The sequence below is a fragment of the Pseudophryne corroboree genome, chromosome 8, assembly GCF_028390025.1.
Source record: "Pseudophryne corroboree isolate aPseCor3 chromosome 8, aPseCor3.hap2, whole genome shotgun sequence".
Classification (NCBI taxonomy): Eukaryota; Metazoa; Chordata; class Amphibia; order Anura; family Myobatrachidae; genus Pseudophryne; species Pseudophryne corroboree.
In genome coordinates this window covers 313,055,886-313,071,085 of record NC_086451.1, presented here as the reverse complement: position 1 = coordinate 313,071,085, position 15,200 = coordinate 313,055,886, and the positions used below count along the sequence as shown (strand labels likewise).

General features: G+C 47.3%; 1 non-coding gene across 1 annotated transcript; it reads left to right on the top strand.

The window, feature by feature from the left end:
* The first annotated feature begins 8,221 nt into the window (after window positions 1-8,221).
* Window positions 8,222-8,291, top strand: TRNAR-UCU (transfer RNA arginine (anticodon UCU)). The gene has a single exon. It is a non-coding gene; the product is annotated as a tRNA-Arg (tRNA).
* The last annotated feature ends 6,909 nt before the right edge of the window (window positions 8,292-15,200 follow it).

Genomic DNA, 15,200 nt, shown 5'->3' with positions numbered 1-15,200 from the left:
AAGGATGGAGTAACCCGGCTGGTGGACCTTTGGGACTTTTATGCTGGGCACATTTTGGACAGGCAGCTACGAATTCCTGAACGTCAGTCCTGAGATGAGGCCACCAGTAGGAGCGTTGAATTAATTTAAGTGTCTTATGACCGCCCGCATGGCTCATGAAGGAGGAGGAGTGAGCCCATGTAAGAAGTTTTTTTGCGAAGATTTGGTGCAACGAAGGTCTTCCCTGGAGGAGGAAGTGGAGAGGTATTAGTTGCAGAAAAATAGGTGGATTCCAGGATAAATTGCTCTTTTGAACGGTCAGAGGGTTCTTCTGAACTTAGGGAGCGAGATAATGCATCTGCCTTTTTGTTGAGGGAACCTGGTCTGTAACTGAGTTTAAAATTAAAACGGGTAAAGAAGAGTGCCCATCTAGCTTGGCGTGGGTTCAGACATCGGGCTGACTGTAGATACAGGAGGTTCTTGTGATCCGTGGTCACCGAAATTGGATGCTGAGCTCCCTCCAACAAATACCTCCACTCCTCAAAGGCCAACTTAATTGCCAGTAATTCCTGTTCCCCAATAGCGTAATTCTGTTCAGCGGGGGAGAATCTTCGCGAGAAGAATGCACAAGGATGGACCTTCTTGTCCTCGAAAAGCTGGGATAATACTGCTCCTACTCCTACAGTAGAGGCATCCAGCTCCACCAAAAATGGACGGCTGAGATCGGGTTGTCGAAGAACTGGTGCAGTCGTGAAGGCCTCCTTTAAAGATGAAAAAGCTTCCAAAGCCTCCGGAGACCACTTGGTAGGATCAGCTCCCTTCCTAGTTAATGCGGTTATAGGAGCTATGACAGAAGAATAATTTTGAATGAATCTTCGGTAGAAGTTAGCAAACCCCAGGAAACGTTGAATTCCTTTAAGGGTAGCTGGAAGTGCCCAATCCTGAATCGCCTGGACTTTAGCGGGGTCCATCTGTAACCTCTGCCCTGAAAGAATGTAACCGAGGAATGGAATCGTGGGTACTTCAAAGGTGCACTTCTCTAACTTACAGAATAACTGATTCCTTCGTAAACGAGTTAACACTTCTTTGACTTGTTCCCCGTGGGTCTTCAGATCCCTAGAAAAAATGAGGATGTCATCCAGATACACTACCAAGCAGTCATAGAGGAGATCTCTGAAGATTTCGTTAACGAACTCTTGAAAGACGGCTGGGGCGTTGCATAGGCCAAAAGGCATTACCAGGTATTCGTAATGGCCGTCGCGGGTATTAAATGCCGTCTTCCATTCGTCCCCTGGGCGAATACGTATAAGATTGTAGGCCCCCCGTAAGTCCAACTTAGTAAATACAGTAGCTCCTTTAACACGGTCGAACAGTTCTGGAATCAGAGGTAACGGATATCTGTTCTTAATTGTTATGTCATTGAGACCTCTATAGTCAATACAGGGCCGCAACCCCCCATCCTTCTTTTTGACGAAGAAAAACCCTGCTCCGGCCGGAGATGTAGAAGACCTGATGAACCCTTTCTCCAAGTTCTCCCGTATATACTTCGACATGGCCTGTGTCTCGGGAAGTGAGAGAGGGTAAATTCGACCTCGGGGAGGAGTCTTACCGGGTACTAGCTCAATAGGACAATCCCAAGTACGATATGGAGGCAAGGTGTCCGCCCCATTCTGACTGAAAACATCTTGAAAAGATTGGTACTCCACAGGAAGGCTGGAAGGGTTGGAAGAACAGAGAGGTCTAACTGAAGGTAAGCAGTTCTGAAAGCAGCTTTGTCCCCAAGAGAGAACATCCATAGTTTGCCAATCTATGTGGGGATTGTGTCTGATTAACCATGGAAACCCTAGGATTAGTTCATGAGAGGCTTTAGGAATTACAAGGAAAGAGATTTTTTTCTGAATGGAGAACTCCGACCTTCATCTTGAGAGGAATAGTACGAAAGGATATAATACCCTCTGGGATATAACTTCCATCCACTGCGGTCACAGAAATGGTACGATCCAAAGGAACCGTTTGTATTCCAGATCATTTGACCAGAGCTGACGTAATGAAGCTTTCGGCGGCTCCGGAGTCGAGTAGTGCAGGGATGAGAAGAGAAGAAGAAGAGAGCTCCAATTGGGTTAACAGGACAGACTCTTTCTTGGTATGTAATTCTGAGAATTCTCCTAGCTTGACCTCTCCAGCACAAACTAGGAGCGGGCGTTTCCCGGACGTAGACTGCAAGTTTTAACAAAGTGATCAGATGCACCACAATACAGGCAGAGGTTCCCTTGTCGCCGTCTCTGACGTTCTTCATTGGAGAGGTGGGAGCGATTAATCTGCATGGGTTCTTCCACAGTTGGTGATGATGGTGTTGGTGGAAGAACAACTCTAGGCTTAGGGCGATCTGACCGCAACCTCTCCATACAGCGTTCTCTGTACCTCAGATCTAACTTATTGCATAAAGAAATTAGCTTATCCAACTTATCAGATACGTCCTGAGTTGCGAGGTCATCTTTGATCTTTTCAGAGAGACTGCTCCAGAAAGCTGCAATGAGAGCCTCCTCGTTCCAGTTCAGTTCTGAGGAAAGGGTGCGAAACTGGATCACATACTGACTGACCGTACGCGTGCCCTGACGCAGGCGCAGGATCTCCAATGAGGCGGCAGAAGTCCTGCCCGGTTTGTCGAAGATTCTTCGAAAGGTGGCCATGAATTCTGGATAGTTAGATAAGATGGGATCCATCCTCTCCCACAAAGGTGAAGCCCATTCCAACGCTTGCCCGGTAAGTAAAGAAATTATATAGGCTACTTTGGTTCGTGCTGATGGGAAGTTGGCCGACTGTAGTTCGAACTGGATTTCGCACTGGTTAAGAAACCCGCGGCATTGTTTTGGATTCATATCAAATTTACTGGGAGGTGGCAAATGCAAACGTGGAAGTGGTACTGGTACAGGAGGAAGCAGGACCGGAGGTGCCAATGTGGGAGCAGCTGTAGATACTTGAGGTGCCGTCATGGCAACACAGAGAGAATCGAGATGTTCGGACATACTCTGCATGAACTGCACGATTTGAGATTGTGTGGCCTCCTGCTTACTTAAGCGAGACCAGATATCTGCAGTTGAATCCCCTCCTGAGGCCTGATCACCCGTCGAATCCATTGGGCCAGTGCTTACTGTCACGTCTGGCAGGGTTTGAGGATCCGGCAGCTGAGATTTGCCCGAGGAGGTAGCAGGCTGTGAATGAACCAGATGAGGGGGCTGGATATAGTTCCTTCGCATGGGACACGGAGCAATGAAGAACGTAGGCGGGGTTTTAGAGTCAATGGAAAGTATTTATTATGTACAGAGCTGAGGTAGGGAACTGAGGCTGAAGCACAATGGTTAAAGACGTGGCTGGAGGTGAAGAACTGCGGACTGTGATTTGAAAGACGAGACTGTAGATGATGAACTGTGGAACTGTGGATGGTAGTTGAAAACGTGGCTGGAAACAAGGACTGTGGACTCTGGTTTGGAAAACGAGGCTTGAAGATAATAATCTGCAGGCTGTAGTCAGTGGTACAAAGGCGTGGCTGGTGAAGGAGATCTGTGGAGTGTGGCTTGAAAGACGAGGCAGAAGACCCGGGGCCGACTGTGCCCAAAGAGTCTTACTGGACCGGGTTTTCCAGGAGCGCTTCCACAGGCAGTAGCAGGCAAGAAACGGCAGGGCTGCAGCAGCAACAGAAAACCGACCAAGCAGGATCAGGAGGAACCAAGATACAGCAGGAATCCTGGGAGCACAGGCTAAAGCACCTACAACAGGGTTGTAACTTGAAGCACTGGCATCCCTGTCCTAAACCAGCCCCCTTTTATAGTGAGAGCTTCCCCTGGATTGGCTGGAAGAAACAGGAAACAGGAACTATGCTTAAAACTTGGTCTCCAACATGGCGGCGCCCAGTAATGCAGACCTTTTTGCAAAGCAACATTGCTCACTGCCCCTGGTCTCCAAGCAACGGTTCAGCAAGAGCGACCCGCTGTAGCGGCGTCCCGCCGCCACGAACGGACCCCCTCACCTCCGCTACTGCTGCCCACGAATCCGGCGCAGCAGCCCACCTCCGCCGCTGCCCGCACAACGCCAAGGAAGCCAGCCCCACGGCCCCTGCGTACCGGTAAGACTCCGGACGCTGACAACATATACCTACTCAGGTTGGGATACGGTCATTAGGTCGACAGCACTTAGGTCGACAGTCATTAGGTCGATCACTATTGGCCGACATGCATTAGGTCGACATGCACTAGGCCAATATTTGAAAAAGTGTAACTGAGCGCTATGTTTATGTGTGCTTACCCTAAGACAGGTCCCGCTGTGTGCGCCAAGACAGCAGACCCTGTCTTACGGTAAGCCAGGGACAGCACTTGAAGCGGGACTATTTGTTTCTCCAACCAGCTCCACACCATACACCCAGAAGGGGCTGTAAACATTGGGTCACTAGACCATTGTCTTTTTATGTCATACATGTGTTTCACATGTTTTTTTTTTTTTTTTTTCAAAAGTTTTTTATTGACCGGTGAGTTAACAATAGAACAAAATGATACAACAAAATAATACAAAATGCATTACATAGCCATTATAGCATAGACATTTAATGACAATAATTATAATTATACTCCGTGTAAGCCCTAGGTAATACTAGTGTTGGAGCAGTCTTTTTGGTAGCGGCCGCCAGTTTAATTAATAAAATACGTTGTCCCTTGGATAGACCGGTGTTGGGTGATTTCGGGAATATGCCCCAGAATGCCCACGTCTTAGTGATGGTAAATTGTAACTGTAAGTCGGTCGTGATATATGATTGGAGTGCCTGCCAAAGTGTACGTACCCTGGGGCATGACCACAGACAGTGTACAAGGTCTGCTTCTGGAGCAGTGCACTTGAAACAATGAGATGAGGGGGCTGCTCCGATGAGGCATCATAGCTTGGGAGTGATATATGCTCTATGTTGAATTTTCTAGTGCATTTCTGAGTATGAAACTGAACCTAGGGTTTTATCTAAGTAGGTGTTGGCCTCTAGAATCAGCTTCATGGTGAGATCTGGCCATTCCAGTTTCCATTTTAGGAGGCCTACTGAGCCAGATTCCATGTTTAATAGAGTGCGGGAGTGTGTGTATATGAGTGCTGTGGAAAAATTACCATTTGGGGTGTGTCGTTGAGTTTTGTCCAAGGTATGGGTGGTGTCTTGTATGGATAGCAAAGATGTGACCTTTTGTGCATAGCTACATGCTTGAAGAAAGGGAAAGAATGGGATTCGTAAGGATGGAAAACGTGCCATAATTTGGGAGTGTGTAAGTATGGTCAGAGTTTCGGTATGCAGAAAATGATGAATGTATTTTAGACCTCCTTCGTACCAAGTCTGAAATATGGGGGATGTAGTGTGAGGCTTGAAGTCTGGATTACCCCAGAGAGGTAGGAACAACGATATATATCGTGATATTTTTAGTCTTGAGCGAATCTGTCGCCAGGCAACACATGTAGAGGAGACAAGTATATTGTCTGCCACACAGTGTGGTATGGAAGTAGGAGTGGTGTGTAGCAGAGACACCAAAGTCTGAGAGGGGGTAAAAGATTGTTCCAGGTGTTTGTTGGCATATATGTCTCGACCGCCAATCCAGTCCAAAGCGATCCTGTAGTTGGCTGCTAAGGCATATGAGTGAAGGCATGGTAAATTTAAGCCTCCTAGAGAGCGAGGTTGGCGTAATTTGAATAATGAGAATAGAGGGTGCTTGTCCGCCCAAATAAATTTGGACAGTGCTTTGTCCAATTGAGCTAGTATGTGTTTGGGTGGGATCAGCGGGAGCATCTGTAATACATAAAGGAAGCGGGGAAAGCTTATCATTTTGTACAAGTGACTCCTGCCAGTATATGTGAGAGGAAGGTGGGTCCATCTGGCAAAATCTGTATATGTCCTAGCGAAAAGTGGGGGGTAATTAAGTGAGTATAGCTTGGATGGGTGATCAGGGAATAGAATCCCTAAGTAAGTAATACAATTGTTTGTGGCCCATTGAAATGGGAACGTGTCTCCCCAACCTGTTTTTATTGAGGGAAAGAAAGCCAAGGCTTCCGTTTTGGAGTGATTAATTTTAAATCCGGAGACTAGTTCAAATGAGTCTAGAATGTCAATTAAGTGTGGTATGGCTTTTCGGGGGTTGCTAAAATAAAGTAAAATGTCATCTGCAAATGCTGAGAATTTAATTTCATGATCAGCCAGTTTTATGCCGTGCCATCTGTGTTCTCTATAGAAATGGCGAAGGAGAGGGTCTAAGGCCAAGTTAAATAAGAGGGGGGATAAGGGGCATCCCTGTCTGGTACCTCGATATAAGGAGAATAGTCTCGAGTTGTGACCATTTACTGTCAAAAAGGCCTGGGGTGTTTGATAGATGATGTGAAATACCTTAATAAAGTCAGGACCGAAATTTTGAAGTCCAAGTAATCTGTCTATGTGGGCCCAAGATACTCGGTCAAAGGCTTTATCTGCATCACAGCTCAGTACCATATTGTCCTGCTCTAATGAATTATGCATTTTATACATAGCCGCCAGCAATGAGCGAACATTATGCACTGAGTGTCTATTACGCATGAATCCTGTCTGGGCAGGATGTAGCAGTTTTGGTAAAATCACTTGGAGACGGGTGGCAAGAATCTTTGTGAATATTTTAAAGTCTTGGTTTAGTAGTGAGATTGGCCGGTAGGATGAAACTAATGTATGGTCTTTATTAGGTTTAGGGAGGACTATGACTCGGGCTGTGTTAAAGCCTGTCGGGGCAGGGTGTCCCGTCAAGAGCGCATTATATAGTTGCCTGAGGTGTTCACTTAAATGTGGGAGAAGTAGCTTGTAATAGGCCGCTGACATACCGCCGGGACCTGGGGATTTCCCATTTGCTAGAGATTTAATGGTCGATTCCAATTCCGCTGCAGTAACGGGGTTGGTAAGAAATTCTCTATCACTCTCAGAGAGCGTGGGGAGATTAGCCTGTGTCAAAAAGTCCATGCCAGCCGTAGGGTGGTCGGGTGGCGCGGTGTATAATTTCTCAAAGAAAGTCAGAAAAGTGTCGCTAATCTGTTCCTGTGTCACTGAGGGGGGTCCGTCTGCGTCTCTAATTGAGGAGATATGTTTAGGTGTTGCATGGGTTTTTACCATGTTTGCTAATAACTTCCCTGGGCGATTGCCCCAGCGAAAATATTTGTTAGATTGGAAGTGTCACGATCCTGACTGTAGTTCTCATATTGGGTGACTTACCCCCTGCCATCTGCCTTGGATCCTGTGTCTTTTCTGCTCACTGGAATAAACAGCTTGCCATTACCATGAGTTTCCTGAGTTCTCTGCCTGGAAGGTAAGAGTTAACGAGCTCCGCCTGTGGTGATTAATCTCCTGTGTGAGTCTGAATTCAGCAATCTGAAGTTTAGGCCTAAAAGCCAGCATCCTCTGTTTGTTTGCAGAAGTTCAGGCTTTAGTGTTGTTTCGGCCTGCTAGGCCTCACTCCACACCACAGCCTAGTGTAAAGTAGTCACATGACAGTGACTGTTCACCTGACCCAGAGCTGTCCAATCCTGTGCCAGTCTGAGACTCTCTGAATCACCTGACACTGCTCACCAATCACCAAGGACCAGGAAGTATAAGTCTGGAGACTTGAGGTGGAAACTCTGGCAGTTCCTTGTGTCACCCTCACAGCTATGTGTGAGCTTAGAAGCTGAACTCCCTAAAGTAACATTTGTACTTTGGTTCCTGTAAAACTCTGCTCTTTGCTACCCAGTCTGCTGTACAGTTGTGTTATCATTGATATCCAGCCTTGTCTTAAAACCACAGTCACAGTCTTCTACAGTCTGCTCTTAAAGCCATAGTCACAGTATACTACAGTCTTAAAGGCACAGCTGCAGCATTCTACAGTTTCGTATTACAACCCACAGCCGCAGTCTTCTCCAGTCTGGTCTTAAAGCCACAGCCGCCGTGTTATTCAGCCCTGTCTTAAAGTCACAGCCACAGTCATCGTTGCACTGACAGTTGCGTCTCCATTTATATCCAGTACCAGCCTGGATTATAGTTGCATTCCAGTATTTCGGTTCACAGTGCAGTTCCCAGTCTCACCAGTAACCAGAACGGTTCTCAACCTCGTCAGTAATCAGCCCAGTTCTGCGCAACTGCAGGAAACCTATTTCATAGTAACCTTGAGTACACAAGCACCTACTCCTGTGACATTATATCCAGTACATTCACCATCCTGCTATCAACCTCGAGTCCCTGGTGATCCAGTGGTCAGGATACGGCTCTCTCTGCCGAGGCCCGGGTTCGATCCCCGGTCAGGGATTGCTCCTTCTTCTCACTGATTCCTACAGACCTGCCTAATATACACATAGTCCTCCAGTCGCCAGCACAGACTTCACTAACACCGGGTTCACAAAAACCAGGAAGGAGAGGAATAGCTTGGCACAGAGGGTATCGTGTATCAGTTTGGTGTCTTTATATAATTTCCTGTTAGTCTCAGATGGATCAGTCAACAGTTGGGAGTAGGCCGAAGCGACCTGGAGGGATGCCTCTGCCATCCTTTCTCGAAGTTGCCTTTTTCTGGTGGCAACATCAGGGCCGTCTTAACAGCAGTGTAGGCAACTGGGCACAGCAATGCACTGGGCCCCCTACCCATCCTCCAGCGATAGGGGTGGGGGGTGCTATCAACGGCAGCTTTGATGTCCCGTGGGCGGTATGGGGTGTTCTATCTTCCATTCAGCATGTAGGACCTGGGGCAGTAATTTCTGCTAATTACTCCTTTACTGTACAGATGGGGCTAAACTGTAGAAGGGGGCATTGGGCTGAATGAAGCCCTAGTACATGACTTTCAGGGAGGTAGGGGGTGTTTAATACGTAGGGGAGGGGTGGATAGTGGAGTGGGCTTAATATTTATCAATTTCCGTCGGGAAGGCAGCTTGCTTGACTGCAGATATCTCAAATTCCTGAAAATGTATTTCTTAGCTTTGAATGGGATAATAAAAAACTAGAGAGTGCCACCTTTCAGGAGGTTCTGGGGACTTGGGGATCAGAGATCAGGAGCCAGAGCAATTCACCAACGAAAATATAAAACTGCATATTAGGCATGTGGAGCTGGAGCAGTGACCAGCTGCTTGAAGGCTGATATCTCTGGTTCTGGGCATAGTAGAGACAAGCTGCCAGTGTCCACCAAAAGGGGAGAGTCACAGCTTTAGGATTATATCCTCAGAAAAACTCTAAGTCTGACAGAACCCGAGATATCTGGCTGGAAAGAGCAATTAACAGGCTTGGATGGGGACCACTGCTTTCAAGTCTGATATCTCCGGTTCCTCATGGCCGATTTTCAAAAATCTGGTACCCCTGGAAAGAGGGGACCCTCAGCTATCAGCCTAGGGCCCTTATACTCCTGGGGCCCTTGGGCAAGAGCCCATTGAGCCCATACGAAAAGACGGCCCTGGGCAACATATGAAATAATTTGCCCTCTAAGAACGGGTTTAGAGGCCTGCCAGAAGAGATTTATGTCATTAATATGTGCTGCGTTATCATGTGTGTAGTTGAGATATGATTGTGACAAAAAGAGTTTGAAGTCCTCAGATGTGACGAGGTATTCAGGGAATCTCCAGATGTAGGAGTATTGTCGGGGTGTTGTTAACGTTATTGTCATGGTGATGGGGGCATGGTCAGATATGAGAATACTAGCTATGGTGGAGTCTATTATTCGATGTATCGAAGAGGCAGGTGTAAACCAATAATCTAATCTGGAGAATATTTTGTGGGGGTGTGAGAAGAAGGAATATTCCCTAGAGTCAGGGTGGAGAAATCTCCATGGGTCTAGAAGTTGTAAAGAGTCTTGCATTAGGGACAGGGAGGGTGGCATGGATCTATTGCAGTTTAGCTGTCAGGGGCCACCAGATACATCTAGTAGCGGATCCATTGCAATATTAAGGTATCCCCCTACAATCAGAACTCCCTCCATCCAGTCCTGTAGTTTAACAAAGATATCAGAGAAAAAGGAGTCATTTGGTCCTGTAGGGGCTTAAATACATGCTAGAGTAAAAAGCTCTCCTTGACTTCCATCTTTAGAAACAAAAACCTGCCCTCAGGGTCCACCCAATCATCCTTAATCTTATATTTCAAAGATCTATGAAATAGAAGAAGTACTCCCCTTGTTTTAGTAGTATAGGAAGCGCTTCTGTAGTCTCCAACCCAGGTATCTCTAAGTGTATTGGGGTCATTGAGACGCCAGTGCGTCTCCTGCAAAAATACTATATCAGGATGGAATTTTTTGAGGTGTGTCAAAATCTTTTTCGTCTTGATTGGTGTGTTCAGACCCTCTACGTTCCACAAGACCAATTTAAGAGACATCTTTGAGCCATCCATAGAGGCCCCAGTGTCCCTAGGGGCTGGCATCATCCAATGCCCAGCCTAGTGGAACGCAGAAGGAGAAGCCACAATCGAAAGCCCAATCCCCCGTCCCAGCACGCAAGGGAAGGACAAGAATAACATGTCGGGCAAACTAATGGAGTTAGAGTACAAATACAATAACTAAACAATGTAATGCAAAAAGAAAACGGTAGCCGATGTAGCCTAGGCCACCAGTCATAACATTTTTTCAATTTTTGAACCCAAGGAGACAGTAATAATAACCGTCTAACTGTAACAGGAACTCTAGTTCGATTAGAGAAAGGGGAGGGGAAAAAAGGTGATAGGAGAAATTGAATAAATTGAATAAAGGATCCCCACCATGCCCGCATTTGCGGCAGGCGTGGAGAATTCCCATTTAACCCTGTGTGTAATAACCATATAGCAACAATCAACCATGTGTTATCCATTAGTAAAGAGGAAAAGATAAAATAACATAGAAAGATACTTAAGTCTAGGAGAGTCAATCAGCATCGTCCATTCGAGAGTTAGACTGTAACGATGAGAGAGATTTTAGAAAGTTCCGAGCAGAATCTGGCGTGTCGAAGAAGTGAGGTTTGCCTGCGTGGAAGATTCTCAGTTTTGCCGGGTATAGGAGAGCAAATCTGATGTTTTTAGCATAGAGTTCCTTGCATACAGGGGAGAACTCCCGTCGTTGCGGCGAAACTTGAAAGGAAAAGTCCTGGAAAAGAAGAAGTTTAGATTCCTCATATCTTAGGTCAGAACGTTTGCGGTAGGCTTCCATGATCTTCACTTTGTCAAGGTAGTTTAGTAGCTTAAAAATTACTGGTCTAGGACGTGACTGGGAGGATTGTGAAGACTGCCTGTCGGGGCCAATGCGGTGGGCTCGTTCTACCAGGTAAGAGGTGGGGGAGGGGGGCAGGTCAAGGGCTGTGGGGAGCCAGCGAGTAACCAAGTCCAGTAGATCTGCCTGTCTGACGGATTCTGGCAGACCAATCAGGCGTAAGTTTGTCCGGAGATTCCGGTTTTCTAAATCTTCGATCTTATCGGTCATGGCTACTAGGGTGTTGTCGTGCGTTTGTTGTTGGGATTGAATCGTTTGATAATCATCTTCCAAGGTAGATATTCGGTCTTCGGCCTCAGCCAGGCGTTGAGTGTGTTGGGTCAGTTGAGCTGCTGCAGACGTGATTGCCTCCATTAGAGGTGCTAATTTTGCGTCCAGTAAAGGTGATATTATATCTGATATTTCTCTGGCTCTCTGTATTGAGGATGGACTAGCATGGATGTCAGCAGGTACCATGTCGTCGGTGACTCGCCTGCCCGGAGAGGATGGAGACCCCTGTAGAATAGGGCTGAGCTCCCTCTCTTTAGTCGTTGATTTATTTTTGTTTTGCGAGTTCTTATTTGCGCGGAGCGTTTTGGCCACGTATTTTTCCATGGTGGGGGATCTGGTCCAGTCGTGGTGTCATGCAAGTGGCTCAATGACCACAGATGTATCGCTGGAAATTAGAAGTCCCTTGGGAGTAGGTCAGGTGGGGTCTGGAGGAGTGGGTACGGGACCAGGGGAAAAAGCACTATGAGGATTATGTGTTGTTTTGTCCAAGCAGGACGCAGGTCAGGGAGGCACACGTACAGCAGTGGTGGAAGGGAGATGGGGGAGGAAGATCTACTTGTGATGACAGCAAGGTCTGGGCCCAGGTAGCGACCAGCGCGGTACTTGGAAGACTCCTTGTTCTGTTTTTGTTTTGATTTTTAGAATTTGGTCTGGTGGTGGAGATTGTTGCTTATGGAGTTACAGCTGGATGGTGACAGGTTATCAGTATCATCACCGGCATTAGCTGAGTGATGGTCCCGATCAGTGGAGTAGCGGGGATCGGGTCTGAGTCCTGTATGTCCTCTGAGGGGCAAGAGGGTTCAGGCAGTCTATGCTGTCAGCCAGGGGAGTAGGGAATTGCTGCTTCTGCGGTGTTGAGGTGGGGTTCCGTTTCACCTATCTGTGTTGCGTTGAGGGTGTTGTCAGTCAGTGATATGGGATCCAAGGGGCTGGCAAATGAGCACCGCGGGGTGCAGTGAACGGCCAAGGAACCCTCAGGCAGCCGGGTCAGCGTGTTCCACGAGACCCAAAATGGCTGCTGTCATCTATTGCACACTGCTTGTGTGCATTCTGGTGGGTGCGGTGTGGGGGGGAGAGTAAACCGGGGTCTATGCCACTTTGCTCTGGGGTATCTCTGGGACCTACTGGTGTAGTTGTAGGGTCACTGGTCCAGGCAGAGCTGTTGGTCTGGGCCACTCGGTGTGCCCGGAGGAATAACTCTCAGAGGGAATGGCCGGATTGTTCCGTGAGCCCACCAGAGATAAGGGTCCAGTACTGAAAGCCGGCGGCGCGGATAGGGGGGCTTTCAGGGCGGGTGGTCCGTAACTTGTAATGTGGATATTTCCAGGGCCTTGCAGTAGTGAGAGGTATGTAGTGAGGAGTTTCCAGATAATAATAGCTGTGGAGCTGTGTGTCAAATGTGTGACTTCCGGTTCGGGCTCCGTCAGGGCTCGAGGTCCCGGCTTTGCTCCCCGTTTAGGCCGCAACCCGCACGGGCACACAGGGTGTCCGTCGGCTCCGCAGCTCCAGTCAGGGGGCCGGCGCAGGCCTCTGGAGGTGGTAATGTGCCCCCAAAGTCTGCAGGCAAGGTTAGGAAATAGGGGTTTAATCAGTGTTGGCTAGAAGCTAAAAAGAAACATGTTCGCCCTGGTTAGTAGCTAGGCCACGCCCCCAGCCTAGCAGTTCTTATTATTGGCACTTTGCCAGCACTTAAAATGGCGCCGCTAGGCTCCAATCCTGGGCCTCTGCAGCTCCGGTTCCCGTGCCCCTCTCTGTTGCGTTGGTGGAAGTGGGGAGTATCTCTGTAGGTAAGGGTCTCCCCCTCACTGTACTGCAGTGGGGAACAGAGATCGGGGGACAGACGAAGGAGGCAGCGCCAGCCGCGTCCCGTCCAAGGAGTACAGCCGCGCATGCTCCCGCTTCTCAGATGTACACAGCGGGTGCCGCGGCTAGTGGGTGTGATGGCGCACAGGGCGGTCCGGCAGGAGGCAGGGAAAACGCCATCAGGGGGGTCAGGAGAAGGGCCGCCGCCGTCCACGGCCTTGATCGAGGTCCCGCCGCGTCACTTCCGGTCCGGGACAGCACCCGGCTCGAGTCCCCGGCTCCAACCAGGCAGACAGGCCGCAATCCGCACCGGTGTAGGGGGCACCCACCGCCTCCGCAACCTACCCACCTAGTGCAGGGGAGCTGTGACAGGCTTCTGGTGGGTCTCAGTGGGTAGGTGGCGTGGACGGTGATCGTCAAATATGAGTATTTATGCAGGAGCTTAGTTTCACCACGTCCACCTTCTCTCATAGCTAAGCCACGCCCCGTTTCACATGTTTTTAAAAATTTTTTTTTTAACCATTTCTAGTGTCCATTCTTTTTTTTTCCAAAATATTTTTATTCCAATCTCACATTACAAAAATGAAAATATAGCAATTCAAAACAGAGAATATTGAGATAGTAAGGTATAACAGTGCAAACATAGGATCGTCCTTCTAGATGACAGCAGGATATATAACATTCAGTCTCACAATAGAACAAGGAGAGATGAAAACACATTTTAAAAATTTTCCCACAAATAAAAACATTTAAACATTCCAATAAAAGGAACGTGTGTGTAACAAGAAATAGCGGAGAATAAACTTCATGAGTACAATGTAAGAAGAAAAGGAGAGAGAAAAAAAAATATATATAGAGTGATAGTACTCCACCAGTACAGATACATGGCATCAATTTCTCCAGATATAAACACAATAACTAGAGTAAAATAAAAATAACAACAAAAAAATGAATACCTGCCAGAAGTCACAGACCGTCGATCCATCCATAGAGATATCTCCAAATCCAGGAGACCAATCTACCAAACAACCCGGTATATTACAGAATATAGAAAGAAGTAGAAAGAGAACTAGAAAAAAAAGGAAGATAAGAAGGTATAGTATTCAAAGGCCCAAGGGGTCTATAGTGTGAAGTAGATACCATGAAGTAGACTGGAAGCAATTTTGAATTGCCTGTTTAGTGGGGTACGGGAAGTGTCTGAATGTAGTTATCCCAACACTGGAATCGATTTGGAGTAAGTTTTTCCTTGTGGATGGATGCCTCCAGCCAGTCCATGGTAAATAGAAAAAATAATCTAGATGTTACCATTGAGAGAGTGGGAGTTGAGTTATGAATCCATTGTTGAAGAATTGCTTTCCTACTAGCCGCTGACAATATCACAAGAAGTTTTTTATTGTTCCTAGGGATGTCTGCCTGATCCACCAAATAGCCAAATAGTGCCCAGGATATAGTGCAATGGAAAGATATGCCAAGGATCGTAGTTCCATATCGATGCACCTCATGCCAAAACTTTTTCACCAAACTACAATCCCAAAAACAATGCAGAAGATCCGCCCCATCTGTGAAACATTTAGTACATCTCGCCTCTTCCGAGATGCCCATTAAATGCTGGAGTTTAGGTGAAATATAAGCTCTATGGAGCATTTTGTAGGCCATTTCTTGGTATGAGCTAGCCGGAATAAGTTTCAGAGTCAACTGGAAATGGTCTAAGAGGGAGTCCGGGGTGACCAATGAAACATGGGAGGACCATTGAGACAGTACCGGAAGATCCGTGTCTGGGTCAATCTCTATATGAATACAAGCATATATAGTCGAGATGGAGTAGGAACCAGAGTAGAGAAGAGTGGTAAGGGGATCAAGAAAGTCATAGTTTGTCAGTTTGGGCAAAACTGTTTTAAGATAGTGGACTGCCTGGAAGTAAGAGAACTTGTCGAA